Source organism: Takifugu flavidus, chromosome 2 (assembly GCF_003711565.1).
Source record: "Takifugu flavidus isolate HTHZ2018 chromosome 2, ASM371156v2, whole genome shotgun sequence".
NCBI lineage: Eukaryota > Metazoa > Chordata > Actinopteri > Tetraodontiformes > Tetraodontidae > Takifugu > Takifugu flavidus.
This window is the reverse complement of record NC_079521.1, coordinates 15,554,362-15,567,712: the sequence shown is the minus strand read 5'-3', so window position 1 is coordinate 15,567,712 and position 13,351 is coordinate 15,554,362. Positions and strand designations below refer to the sequence as shown.

The window sequence follows — 13,351 nt, the reverse complement described above, 5'->3', positions numbered from 1 at the left end:
TTTCAGCTCGACTGTAAAACACATAAGAATACTCTTAATAACATCTACCAACATATAACAGATATATTGTGTTGCTCTTTAACTGACGTCACATGTTACAGTATATGTATATAAAACTGTACTTAGGTGGTTCTATTACATCTCATACACAAGTCATACAGGGAAGGAGCTACATAAGAAACTTGGGGGAGGCATTTCATGGGAAATATGAGCAGTCTCGGGCCATGCTGGTGGATTTGGGGAATAAGTGTACAAGGTCCCTGACCTTCATAACTGCAGAGGATGAAATGGTTCAACTCCTGCAACTAGAAACAACCAGAAAAAAGTGACAACAGATTGACATGTTCTTTCAATTGCTGCATGTCCAAATGTCAGGTCCTGGAGAGCACCTCAATGTTTGAAGACAGATTGGTTTGGTACGGAGTTACAGTATAATGTTGGGGTTGGGGCTGGGCAGTACGAATTAAAATCCCATCCAATCCATTAGGCATGATGGTGATAACCCTGGCCAACTAAGAAGACAAGATTGCATCTTGACATGAAACAGATTTCAATGGAAACACGAAATTAAACATATCCTTGATCTGAAAGACGTGGCGCTGCTCTACGGGCCCATTTAAACAACAATGAAGACAACGAGGTTCGGTTGTATATGCGCCTTCCATTAGCACGAGAATGGTTCCCCCGAGCGCCCGAATCCTCAAATGTTTTCGTCTCCGTGTAAACAGGAACATTTTCAGTAAAAATGGTGACGCAACCTGCACGCATGACGCTCCTTCAGATAAAGGTAGTGCCCGCTCCGAGGAAAAACAGCAGCAGCTACGGCCGACTCCGGAGAAACGTGGGCTGCTAACTGTGCTAGGTTTGTTATCGCTCCGCCACCACTATGTGGCTGTGCCATTCAGACCAGCGTTTGTTCATTTGTGGCATGCTTGCTACGGGGTTTTCAGGCATTATGGCAGATCTGTTTGACTGCAAACCAGATTCACACTGCCTCCATGTCAACACAGCGAAAAAGCAAAGGAAGAACTTTTCCGTTTCTGCTGAGAACGTTGTCATGTAAACATAGCTGTGCAAATGTGTAACCCGAAGAGCTGAGCGACAAAGATCGAAACAGACAAATTTAACTAATTTTTTCTTGTCTCGTGGACCTACATCTATCTGGGCTCAACTGTTGTTGCAATTAGGAGCTGAAAGGTGACAATCTCCAACAATTCTTTATCAAACTACAGCCAAACAACCAAGCCATTGTTGCTGTTTCGCCAGGACCCGGCGCATTAAGACACTAATTTAGCACACGTTTGCTTTTATTAATCGCCGTTAGCACAGCCTGTGTTGTGGTGTGCATGTGTGTATTACAACTATGCTGTACTATTAGTAGAAGTGCATATCAAGACCAGGGCACGGGGTCCAGAGTTCTCAGCAAAAGCTGCCTGAGCTGTGCCGGATCAGAAAGAAGCGCAGCAGCCAACGAGATAAAAATCAATTAATAGTCATACCCCTATGGCGACATTGTATGGGATTATTTTTGGGCTGCCGTTTTGATTTCACCACCATTTCATATACCAGCAAGATAGCTAATGTGGAAAAAGTGCCACAATTTAATGAACAACAGACACTTTTACAAGGGATGGCTACAGAGACATTTACTGAAACTATCAATGTGCATGTGCACTGCCAGTAATGCAAGCTATGATGAATGATGTTCACACAGAATTAAACAGGGTTGACCAGCCATTCAAAATGGAAATGTAACACTAAAATAATTTAAATGATGGTTTAGTCATTAATAAGTGAGTTGCCATCAGGATATCACACTTGTGTTTACAAACTCAATTGCACAGCTCATCAAACAGCTACTAAGAAGCAAAGGCGAGTGTTTTTGGCCAAGAAAGTTGATAGGCAATAGCAGGCGAAACTCTAGGTTAAAACAATTTACTAAATCTTATTGCACAAATACCTTTACCCCCAGCAGACAATACAAAATTAAAGGATCCTGCTTCATTCACCAAAGAGGCATTTAAACCCTTTATCTATGTTCATATGCTGTGGCTGTGCCATCACTAAAATGGATATTTTCCAAGCTAACAGCACAACAGATTTGACTAATTCACATATTTTACAACTATGCCTCTGAATCATATGTAAGGGACATTTTAAGAACGGGGCCATTTACTCTTAGCAGTACTAGATTTATATAAAATCCAGAAAATGTTCAAGACCCTCACATTATTAAAATGCTGGTAATTTAGTATCATATACACAGAAGGACAGTTTGAATTCTACATAATAAGGGCAGAGTGAAAAGACATAGAGCAACTATATTCCTTTAGCACAACCAAACACATAAATACACACATTTGTGCCACATTAACAGTGATTAGATGAGTACACTTTCCTTTAGCCATTTAATATGCAAAATATTCAAGTTTAGATTACAAACCGCACAACGGTTTCACTTCAAATTGATTTGCTGTTGCTAAAGCGTTGTGTTGTTCCCTCTCTACCACAACCTTAGTGTTTCCACATTCCTGCCATTTGTCATTTTCTGTTGCCATGGTTGCAGGGAAAGAAAGCGCTCTATGAAAACTGCAAATGGAGGTGTAGTGCATGGTACATTATCGGAATAAACACCCAGCACATGTTCTAGCGCCACAAAGCAGGTTGACTGTGCTGGATCTGATCGCCTGCAGCCTTTCGTGCGCCCACACCATTTTGGGCAGGTTTAAAAAACATATTCATTTAATACACATCTCCAGCTGACACACATTTCTGATTCAAAGGCCGTGTTTCTATCCCATGAGCACCAAGCCAACAGCGTTGCACATTTTATCAATACATACAATGACTTGCTGGAACAAAACATGGATATTAATAATACAGTACACAATTTAAGTACAACTACGGCATGTTCTCAAATCAGCTATGTTGGATAAATTAATTCAAAGTTGTGCAAAAATGTATTTTTACGGCTAAATGGTCGATGACTGCTGGTTTGAAACCAACAAAACATTGTCCATGTAAATGAGGCTGTTTACTGAAGAAAGTTCTTCCTGTTATGTACTGTTTTGGAATATCAGAATATATTAAATGATTAACAACATTTCAAAGGATACAACATGAAAAAAGAAGCTCTTAGTCAATGAGAAGATTCTAAAATCTCTTTCAAACAAGGAAATGTGGTAAATGGCTAGGCCCAACGCCCTTAGTTTCCTGCATGTTGTGTTTCCTGAAAATCTGCTACCGCATATAGAAAGGGAGGAAATGATCGATGTGAGGGACAAGAAAGATGAGCACGGAGAGATCCAGACTAATGCAGCATGAATCAGAGCCCCTTTGGGGTGATCTGATAAAACCCAGACAAATCTCATATTGTGACTGCATAATATCAAAAATAGAACGTAACAATGCTCTTGGATAGTGGAACCATTATAAACACATACATACCACCTATGCTGCGGCATGTTGTAACCTCTGTTTCCATTTCCTGTTATGATCATAGCATGTAGATATATACTGCACTTGTGTAACACTGCAGCTTTGTAACAGACTGGCTTTACAAAGTTATGTAGATGCCTACAACCATAACTGATATGTATGTGGAATTTCTTCCACACAGGGAAACAAATTGTGTGTTTTTCCAGGAGTGAATTAACAGACATAAAATCAAAGATAAACGTGCATGGGCATACGCGACCACAGAAGGTATACAAGTATGGCAGAAGACCACCTCTGGCAACTAGCTGCTCTGGCTTGCATCTTGTTTATCACTGAAAAACAAAGCATCTTGCTATAATTCCATGTGCTGCTGCTCTTTCTGGATTGTCCATTTTACATTTCTTTTTGCTACGACCGTGGGAACTTCATGTACTGTTGTTTTCTGAGCCGGATTTTTCAAGTGTCCAACTTGCTTCGGAGCAGTACATTAATGGTACACACACCACTGCTGCAGGTTAGTTTCCTCATGGGTCCCGATTCAGGGAACATCACTAAATATCTGGGGGAGAGAATAAAAGATATTATTCCTATAGTTAACCAAGACAATCCTCACTCACTAAGACCTTCCCGTCAATAGAAATCAACTATAAAATAGTGACAGGGAAGGACTCTGTTGCCACAATTATCGACTTGATGAACACAAGAAACTGAAATGGTTTTGTTGACTTCCTGAAGTATCATCTGTTGGCATCTTTCAGTCGTGCTTTAGAGTAATATGATGATTTAAGATGGGAAAAAGCATTAAACTATGGAGTAATATCAGATTATTTAATTATTCTGTACAGTCGTAGAATCGAACCTAAACTGTAATTTAACATGAAGTTAACATTTAGTCTTCTTTGCTGCTTTAATTGGCTGTGTGGCCTGGAGTTCATCAGGCTGCTTCATACAGTACTTCTTTAGGTTTCCGCTATTCCTTATATGCACATTCGTACTAAAGTCTCATATTAGGTTAATTAAAGAACTTGGGATTTGGATCAGAAACGGGTGGCCTTGGATAAACTGCTTTGTTGCTGCTGAATCAGCATCGGGACCAGATGAGAAGACCGTTTAACAAATTGGAGGATGAGAAGAGAAATGGATGTACGTATAAAGCAATGACACAATTTGAGATGTCTAATACTCAGTGCTTTCTTTTCTTCAGGCAACACAGCGGCAGAAGCTCGGGAGTCAAGAGGAGAAGGATCAACTATCAACATCAGTCAAGGGAAGCCAGCTCTTTGACTTTCCAGAAATTTCCCACTTCCCTTCATGAATGGAGAGTTATTGCCTCTCACACAGCTGCAAAATGTACAAGCTGCTTGTCTTTTTTTTGTCTTGGCAGCGTGTTCCCATTTCAATTACACACAGGCAGGATACGCAAAGAGGGCCGACACAGTAGGAGGTCTTTGGTGATGTGTGTTGTTTTTAAGCAGTGTTGGTGCGTAAAAGCACCTCAACTGGCGACCCCTTCAAAAGTCCCTGAAGACCACTCCGAGGCCTCACCAGTCACAAACATTTAGCATTTGCACCCCTCAAACACTAGAACATAAAAGCTGACAATAAGGTATTAGGATGTGTGTGAGGATGTGTTGTACCTGTGTGAAAAATACCAACATAAAACGGGGTGTGTGACTCTTTAACTGCTAACCTTTTTGAAGATACGGCACGCAGAAAGACACGCAGGGGCTGAGCGAGAGCTGGCTTTACATAAGTAATGAGAGGAATAAAAGACTGTCCTACATCCTGACCAGAGATTACACTGCTGGATGCTATAAAAAGATCCTCTGCAGGGAGTATGAGTGACACAAGCACGCACACGCATACACACAGACACACACCCCCTCGCAAACACGCAGATGGGAACAAAACAAGGCGGTATATTTATAGGGAAGAACATTCTAAAATCAAAAGAACTTCAGAGACCACTGTCTGGTTAACTCCAAATCATAGATCTGTGACTATTCTAATCCTTGCCAGGCAAACACAACGAAATGTTGGAAAGATTACTGCTAGCTCCAGGCCAAACTAAATGTCTGCTCTACTTCCTGTTCCCTTATTTTTCATTTCTATTTTAAATTGCCTCCTCTATGAGCAAAACAAATACCTTGTCACTGGCCTAACTACCCTGTCGCGCAGGGAGCGTGTGAACCTTCAGCCCAAACACATACCTGCCTGTAGCTTTAAGGGCAGCTCTGTGTTGCCACATATACAGGAGGGAAAGTCCCAGAGTGGAGAGGAGATGTAATTTTCCATTCCCTGTAGCTAAACCATTCCCTTATACCTTGATTTAAACCATGTTAGAAAACAGAGCCATGCTTTTTTTGGGTGGGGGGGTGTTGCAGTAATTGATGTTTACTTTTAAGAGTAATATAGCTTTCCAAAAAAATGTTATTTGTGTATTATTATTATAAGGTGGAAAGACTGAACACAAGTGTGACATTTTGTCAATGTTACAGTCATGGGACCTAGCTAAACGGAGGGGATTAGGAGATTATTGGATGATAGTATGGTTTCAACGGCTGAAAATGAAGTTCAGAGACACCTCTGATGTAACCAGGAAAGTTCAAGGAAGCAGCTTTATCTGACTGAACTAAAAATTGTGCTCAAAACCTATAATGAGTTACAGACCGGGCCTCTGCTGGAGGCCAAATGCAGAGTATAACAGTAAGCCAGGTACAAGAGCCTGAAACTCGTTAGGCTGTAAAGACTTCAAAAATAGGATTAGCACAAAATACAAAGAAGTCAATGTGCAGAAGGTGGAAAAACAAGAACCTATAGAGCTGTAAAGAGGAGGCAGCTCACACTCTCTGGTTAGCGACCGGCCGAGTTGTAAAAGTAGAAAAATGCTGACTGGTGGAAATGAGTGTCCCGGTCAAAAGGGTGCTTAGATGCTTTGTGCTAAGTATGTGCTGGGGGAAGTACGTATCACTGAACAGCAGCATTGGCCCCGCATAAAAGACCACACCTCTTTGGTATTTTGGTATGCCTTTGCTTTTCATTCACATCCCACCCGCACAAGCGCGGAGGCCCGTCTCCCAATCTTTCTCCCCTCCCCCCTTCCTGTTGTTGCTTTCCAATGTAAATGAGGGATGAATGGCTGCAGCTGGCCCATCAAAAGGCCAGCCCTGCCGAAGGGTCTTGGTGATTGAGATTCAGCTAGGCCACCCCACTGCTCCCCTCCCCCACAGGTTTATAGCTAACCTTAAAGCTAATATAAAGTGGCTGGAGGAGTTAAACGCCTTTGCACCGTTGGGAAATTTTACTACATGCTGCCGTACTGGAGCAACATTTCGACCGTTTCCAAGCAATGCAAAGTTCTAAAGAAAAAAAAGGGATCCAACACACTGCATACAGACTGGTTAAGACATTAAGGCGTTTTAGCTGCTAAATACCAACATACCCAAGCTCAAGTCTTAAACAGTGTGAAATACACAGTAAACCTTAAATAAATAAAAGATACAAATAACCATTTCACAAAAAACATATTAAACATTCCAAAGCATGGTTTGAATTATTTAATTTCATTCTTGTAGTGGATTTTACTTTGGACAACAGTCTGGGATCCTAAAGTTCCATTTAACTCCACTATGTTCACATGATACTTGAGAAACCAAACGATTCATAGCCTTAATCCAAGTGTAACAGGACATCTGAAGTGAATGTGTTAAAGGTGTCAGTCCTACAAGTGTCGGAGTTCTCCTTCGTGAACCCAGCATGTATGCTCCTTCATCAGAGTTAAAATAGGCAATGCCTGTTAGGACTGGGGCGATTTGTTGACACGCTCCATTTTATATTTCATATTTACCTCTTGTCTCAACATTAGCATTAGCATTACGTACTAGATGGAGCTGTACAACTATCCATCTTCTTGTTGTTGGAAATGTTGGTCTGCCACTTTTCTCCATTTTTTTAATGTGTAAAGTAATAGGTCAACTGTAAATGGGTCTGTATCAAGGGCTGAATTTCAATAAGATGCCAAATTTGAATTTTGAGCGTAACTCGCTTAAGCTGTGCATGTAAACGTATGAATGTTGTCAACCCCACATGTGTCCTGAAGAAGACTAACCAGATCATTGCATGAGACTGACCCAAAAAATGTGCTCTTGCAGCATAATTGAAATCAGCATCAGTAACATCAAACTAAGGATCCGGTCACACAACAAAAACAGCTGAAACGAGAACAGTCCCTGGAGAACCCGAATCCCCAAAACTTGAAAGTGGGACTCAAAGTGAAAAACAAGGAGCGCCATTTTCCCTGAAAATGGAAAGGGCAGTGAATGCGCATTACTCTTTAAAAAGACAACGTGCACACTTATGGCCAACACGTGCAAATCCCTGTGCTAGGTTTGTTAGCGCTCCTAAAGCAAAATGTGGGTTTATCAATGTTCCCACCAGCGGAGAAGCGTAATGCTACATCCACCCTAGATTGTGCCAATAACGTTCGTCGTCAACAATCGGTTTGACACGATCCCCACAGCGTTTTCAGTCGTGGTTGAGGATCGTGCGCGTGTCTGCCGATTGTCTACCTGTGAACGTTGTTATAAATGTCGCCTAAATCCTCACGCGTGTTTAAGGATGACAGGCAGAGGGGTTTGATGTGTGAATATAAGCAATGCCTGCTATCCTGTTGGTGTCCTTGCACACACACCAGGCCTGTTCATTTGAATTCAGCAGCAGCAGGTGGAGCCCGGAGAGGGTACGTGACAAGCCCTACAAGAGCCAAGCAATAAAACAATGTTCAAGAAGCCCTGGAAATTAGAGCGGTAATAAAGTATAAACAATGACTACAAGTTTCCTTCCAGTTTAAGAGATAAACTGATCCAAAAGCTCCTGGCGGGACAGGCCGATACCAAAGAACCTTGACAAATCAAGACTCTTGTGGCATTTAGTCGTGTATGAGCACCTACAAGAATGCAGCATTTGATCCTCCCGTGCTCCACCCCTCGCTCCAATCACTCTGGACCATCTCCAGCACTCGTGAGCCTGCAGACAGGCTGCTGTCAGCTGCATGTATGAACAGACGACTGGGGAGAAAATCTAATCTGAGCCTCTGCAGATCCTCGGGAACTCACGTGTGAAAGGAGCTAAATGTTTTTGTTGGGCTGCATGCACGTTTCAGAATGATGTGCCGGCCACGGTGACTCTAGATTGACAGAGAACAACTATGGGATGAGCTCTGAGATCAAGGGGAAACTACTGGCTTTCCGTCTTCAAACGATAATACGTAAAATTTTAAAAAGCGGATAATCAGTTTCCAAACTGTTAAGAGAGAGATCAAAAGGGAAACGTGTAAAAAGCACATTTCTGGGGGGGGAAGCAGCATGTCAGCCTGGAGAGCCCCTTTTTCTTTGATGTGAAAGATGCAGGGAAGAGAAAATAGCATCTAAAGTTGTAAAGCCGAATGCTAGAAAGCAAACGAGACCTGACGCGAGTTAAAAATACTATCGACCAACAGAGCCTCCTAAACCCCAAAATGAGGCTCCACAGCCCCTGGGGGAAACAGCTCAATTGGGGCCCGCCATTTTGTTCCATCTCACTGCTAGGATTGGGGGGGGGGGGGGTGGGTGGCAAAGGCTAGGCAGAATTTCAAAGAGCTTCAGATGCCATTTGAGTCTCCACAGAGATTCTGCAAGGAGAACAGCAGCTATAAAAGATTAACACCACTCCAACATGGAGGAAGGAGCGGGAGTCACTGACAGGAAAAAAGAGGAGCGAGAAGGTAAGCAGCAATGTTTGTTTACCTAAAAGGATCAGACTTAGCACGAGGGGGGAGGGGCAGAAGGGCCGGGACAGGGTTGGCTGCATTCAGAGCTGCTGCGAGCTGCAATACCAACTTTGTCTTCCCTCTACCTTCACATATAAAGCCTTCTGCACGAGCCACCTACACCTTTGATTATATAATGCCGCTTCAGAATCTCATTACTGCCTCACTGATCAAGATTAATGCAACCCTTTACATTCACTCTACATAAGATATGGACATAGGGATGAAAAATAAAGCCTGAGTACAAAACCGGATATTCTTTAAGCTCTGGTACCAAAGTCAAGGTGTCACAACACCACTGGATCACAGCAGGAGTAAATAACATCATATAATGGTGAGAAAGTATCTCTGTTATGGGAAAATTCCTCATCGTTCCAACCTAACAATGCACTACAAGTACAGGTATTACACATTTTTGATAAACAGATTGGGCAACACCCAGAAGAACATGAAATATGTCAGCTTTAGCCAAAGCAAATATGCTGCTGACCAGGAAAACACTCAGTTATCTTCTTGTGTCAAGATAACTCTGTTACTATAACTATAGTTTATCCTGCATCTTTGATAATGCTCAGAAGTGCTGTTATAATATTCATATTACATTTCCAGATGTAGCACAATCCAAAAGTCCACAATGCCTACCCTCACACCATCTGGGGTCACTGGTTATGCTTCGCCAAAGGTCGCGGATGCTTTTCAACTTTGCTTCACAGATATTCAGCAAATCTGTGCCACATTTTTTGCATTGGAACAGCGACCCGAGTCCTCCGTTGAGCTGAAAACATGAATACTGGAGCAGTCGAGGGTCAGGCAAAGAGCCAACACCAACAACATCTTGGTTACAGTTTTCATTATTCCAGATTCCACAAATGTCGTTGCTTCCCCTCTCCAAATATTAGAAACCCAGGTGCACTATCAAGCATTTTCCCAGTTCAATGTCCGTTAGAAAACTCCGTCTCCCGTGATTTCCATTGCAACCGTCCCCGGAAACTGCCAATTATCCTTAAAATCATGTAAACAAAGAGGGCAAAGAAGGCTCTCGTGATCTTCTTGAGGCTCAACTAGAAGGAACAGGTCTGGAATATGGTCTCAAACGCACCCGGACCAAGCTTAGCAGAACAAACACAAGAATCGAGTCATTTAAGTCAACAGAGCGGCGTAGTGGGTGTGACAGACCGCTACAATAACCACAAAGTCCAATTTCATGTCTGGTGAGTAGGAGATTGTGTCAAATGCCCTGGATTTAGACTTGCATAACATGGAAAGCGCTACATTCGCTGCCTTGTAGATTAGGTTTTTCATTATCCAAACAAAGTTGGGTTAGGTGCGTCACTTTAGACGGAGGCCGGTTGCTTCGTTTACACTTTTGGACAGAAAAGACTCCCAACACAAGCACAATGCTTAATGCCACATGTTACTGTGCAACCAATAGCTTTGGAATGTGTAAACCTGCTAAACAGATGAGCACTCGTTAGTTTAAAGGTCATCCATTGCTAGTTTTAGTTGTTGCAAATCAGACAGAATCCAAGAATGTGACTTAATGTCGAGCTGCAATTGGATCAAATGGAGAATTAAAGAGCCCAAATCTAAATGCACTTTGGATTTATTGGCTCGTGCTGCAACATTGCAACAACACTCACTGAATCAGCTCACAGGTGATAAATATTTGAGTTTAACTCAAGACGCGGAAATTCTCCCATTTCCTCGTCAATCAAGACGACTCAGTAATATGGCTGCTTTGATCATCGCTGTAGGTGAACAGCAGAGAAAATATACTGATAAAATGGTGGCGATCAGTGAGTCCAACAGTCTGACGGCTAAAGCCATGGGATCAGGGCCCCAACAGCCATCCACATGATAGGTTACACATCACTAATGAGAGTAAAGGGGCAACTGATCTGACTGTCTTCAGTTCAGGTGACTGAGGACAAATCACCCCCAGATTAATTGAATATTTGATTCTTGGGGGTGGCCGTAAGTTGTCTCAAACCTGTAGACAGCAGTGTATCCAAACACGAGGTAATGCCTGGAACTAATCACACCGTTGGTGGTTTGTGTGACTTTGCACAGGCCCACGGTGTGATAACTCCGCTCACATTAACGATGTTAAGGCAAATAAAGGTTCCTGGATATATCTAACGGTAAATCACCACCCAGCAGCTTTTAAACGGATGCCCGACTGAATACGGTCCAGAATTATTTGTTGACGCAAATCAGCCGCCGTTCTCTCAGAGCAACCGAATCTTATCAAAAAGAACTCCAATGACAAGTTACAACAGCAATCAGAGGTGGGAAAAATGTAACGTTGAGTCACAAGTGTGTACATATGAACGAGGGCTTGGACCTTTAAAATCTGAAGACAGCATCGACATTTATATGTTCAAATTTACACTAAACGTAGCTCATTCATTAGTACAGCTCTAAACAGGTTGATGGAGCTGGTTTGATAAGGGTTTGCAGACTCCTGGAAAGGACAGAAGGATTCAAAACAAGCTCACGGCTCTCGTGTCGTCCAATTTAGACCAAAGGAACAAATGTTGGTGCCAAGAGACACGCATCACTCCCTCTGCAGTGGAATCAGCACGAACGCTCCAACCAGCTCAAACACTTTCTGTATCTTGGTGGAAAACACCATCAGCGGTGCTGCAGTGTTTTCATCAGCACTGGTACTGCACCAAAGCGGAGAGCTTCCCCCTCCGGATTCAATTTCCTTTACAGTTCATTACAAGTCCCACCATGTTCTTCACCTCCACAACATGGAACAGCAGCCCTGCTCAGTGATCATGGAGACAGCGGTCACATATACACAAATGTATGCATTTCTGATTGCTGCCTCCTATACAGGAAGGACTGCATCAAGCAGCCAAAGTCTTCAAATGGAGCAATGATGGAGTAAATATTTATCTGTAAAATAAACTAACTTGAACGTGCTACTGACCATCAAACGTCTGGTGTCGTAAATAAGAAGGGTTGGGGTTAACAATTCTTAAAAGTTCGCCACTGTGGAACCTCCAGTAGCAGGGAAAAGCATTCATGAATCCACGGGGCAGCTTCACCAATATCAGCATGTATACGTGCGAGCAAGGATTCGGTGCATGAAGGGCTGCTTGTTAACGGCCCCAGTCACTTACATTTATTAAATATCAATACCGTGCGTGTGCAAGTGCAACGCCAAATGGGAAATCATATAAGGTCCCCGGTTATAATGAAAAACATGCAATGCTGGTTTAATTAATAGAAGTAGAAAAACCAAGTCGAGAGGGGAAAAAAGCACATCCAGAATAAGACTCGACTGCAGAAAGAACCTTGGAGCAGGCTTTGGCCATCGGTGCACCGAACATTTTAGCAAATGGAAGTGCTGCAGGTCGGCCATAGTAACGAGCCTCAGCTAACCGCTCGCCTGTCTGTTTGTTTGTTGTTAACGCGGCAAAGCGGTTAATGCCACTCACCTGTCCGATTTCCCGAGTGAAACTGTTATCTGAAGGTTTAATGTTTAATTTTCGTTTCGGTGACTCCAGCCGAACGCTTCCATTGGTTGACGTCGTTTCACTTCATAGTTGTCCGAAGACATCCGCATAAACTTAGGGCGACCATCGCAGCACCAGAATCGAGGCTAGCGCTAGCTTGTTAAAACCGTGCAGACCAAAAACAGACGTCCAACGAAAACACAATAAAATATCCACGAAAAGTCGTTCACGGCAAAGCTATTACATCGTCGACGCGACCTTTAGCATTCCATATGAACGTAAGCTGACTTGCTTGGGTGAGCGTAAACCATCAAAAGATCATATTTTGTTTTCGGTTTAATCCTCTCCGCCAACCCATTCGACCGATTTCCGAGCGAGCGGCCTTTGACTTCAGTATGGACACTCAGGCGGAAACTGCTCCGGAAAGAGACGAGCGTTCTGATTGGAGGTCGTGTGGTGGGCGGATACTGTTTCCGCGCAGAGTGAAAACGACGCCATTTTGGATCCGAGTACGGTCCCGTCTTCCCTTCACAACCATTCAGCCAACGCGCCAACGTGGCTGACCGCAGTCTGCAGTTACACACAAGAGATCACGCTCCATTATGTAGTCGTGGACCGAGAAAAGGAAATGGAGTACGGG

At 42.9% G+C, this 13,351-nt stretch overlaps 1 protein-coding gene across 4 annotated transcripts in view; it reads right to left on the bottom strand.

The window, feature by feature from the left end:
* Positions 1–13,119, bottom strand: part of ankrd11 (ankyrin repeat domain 11) — a 68,774-nt gene extending 55,655 nt beyond the window's left edge. For 3 of the 4 annotated variants that reach the window (XM_057025628.1, XM_057025625.1, XM_057025626.1), the window contains exon 1: positions 12,694–13,119. The gene's annotated coding sequence lies outside the window, so the exon portion shown is untranslated. The remainder of the gene's footprint in view (positions 1–12,693) is intronic. The other variant, XM_057025627.1, reaches the window with a different exon arrangement.
* Positions 13,120–13,351: the final 232 nt, after the last annotated feature.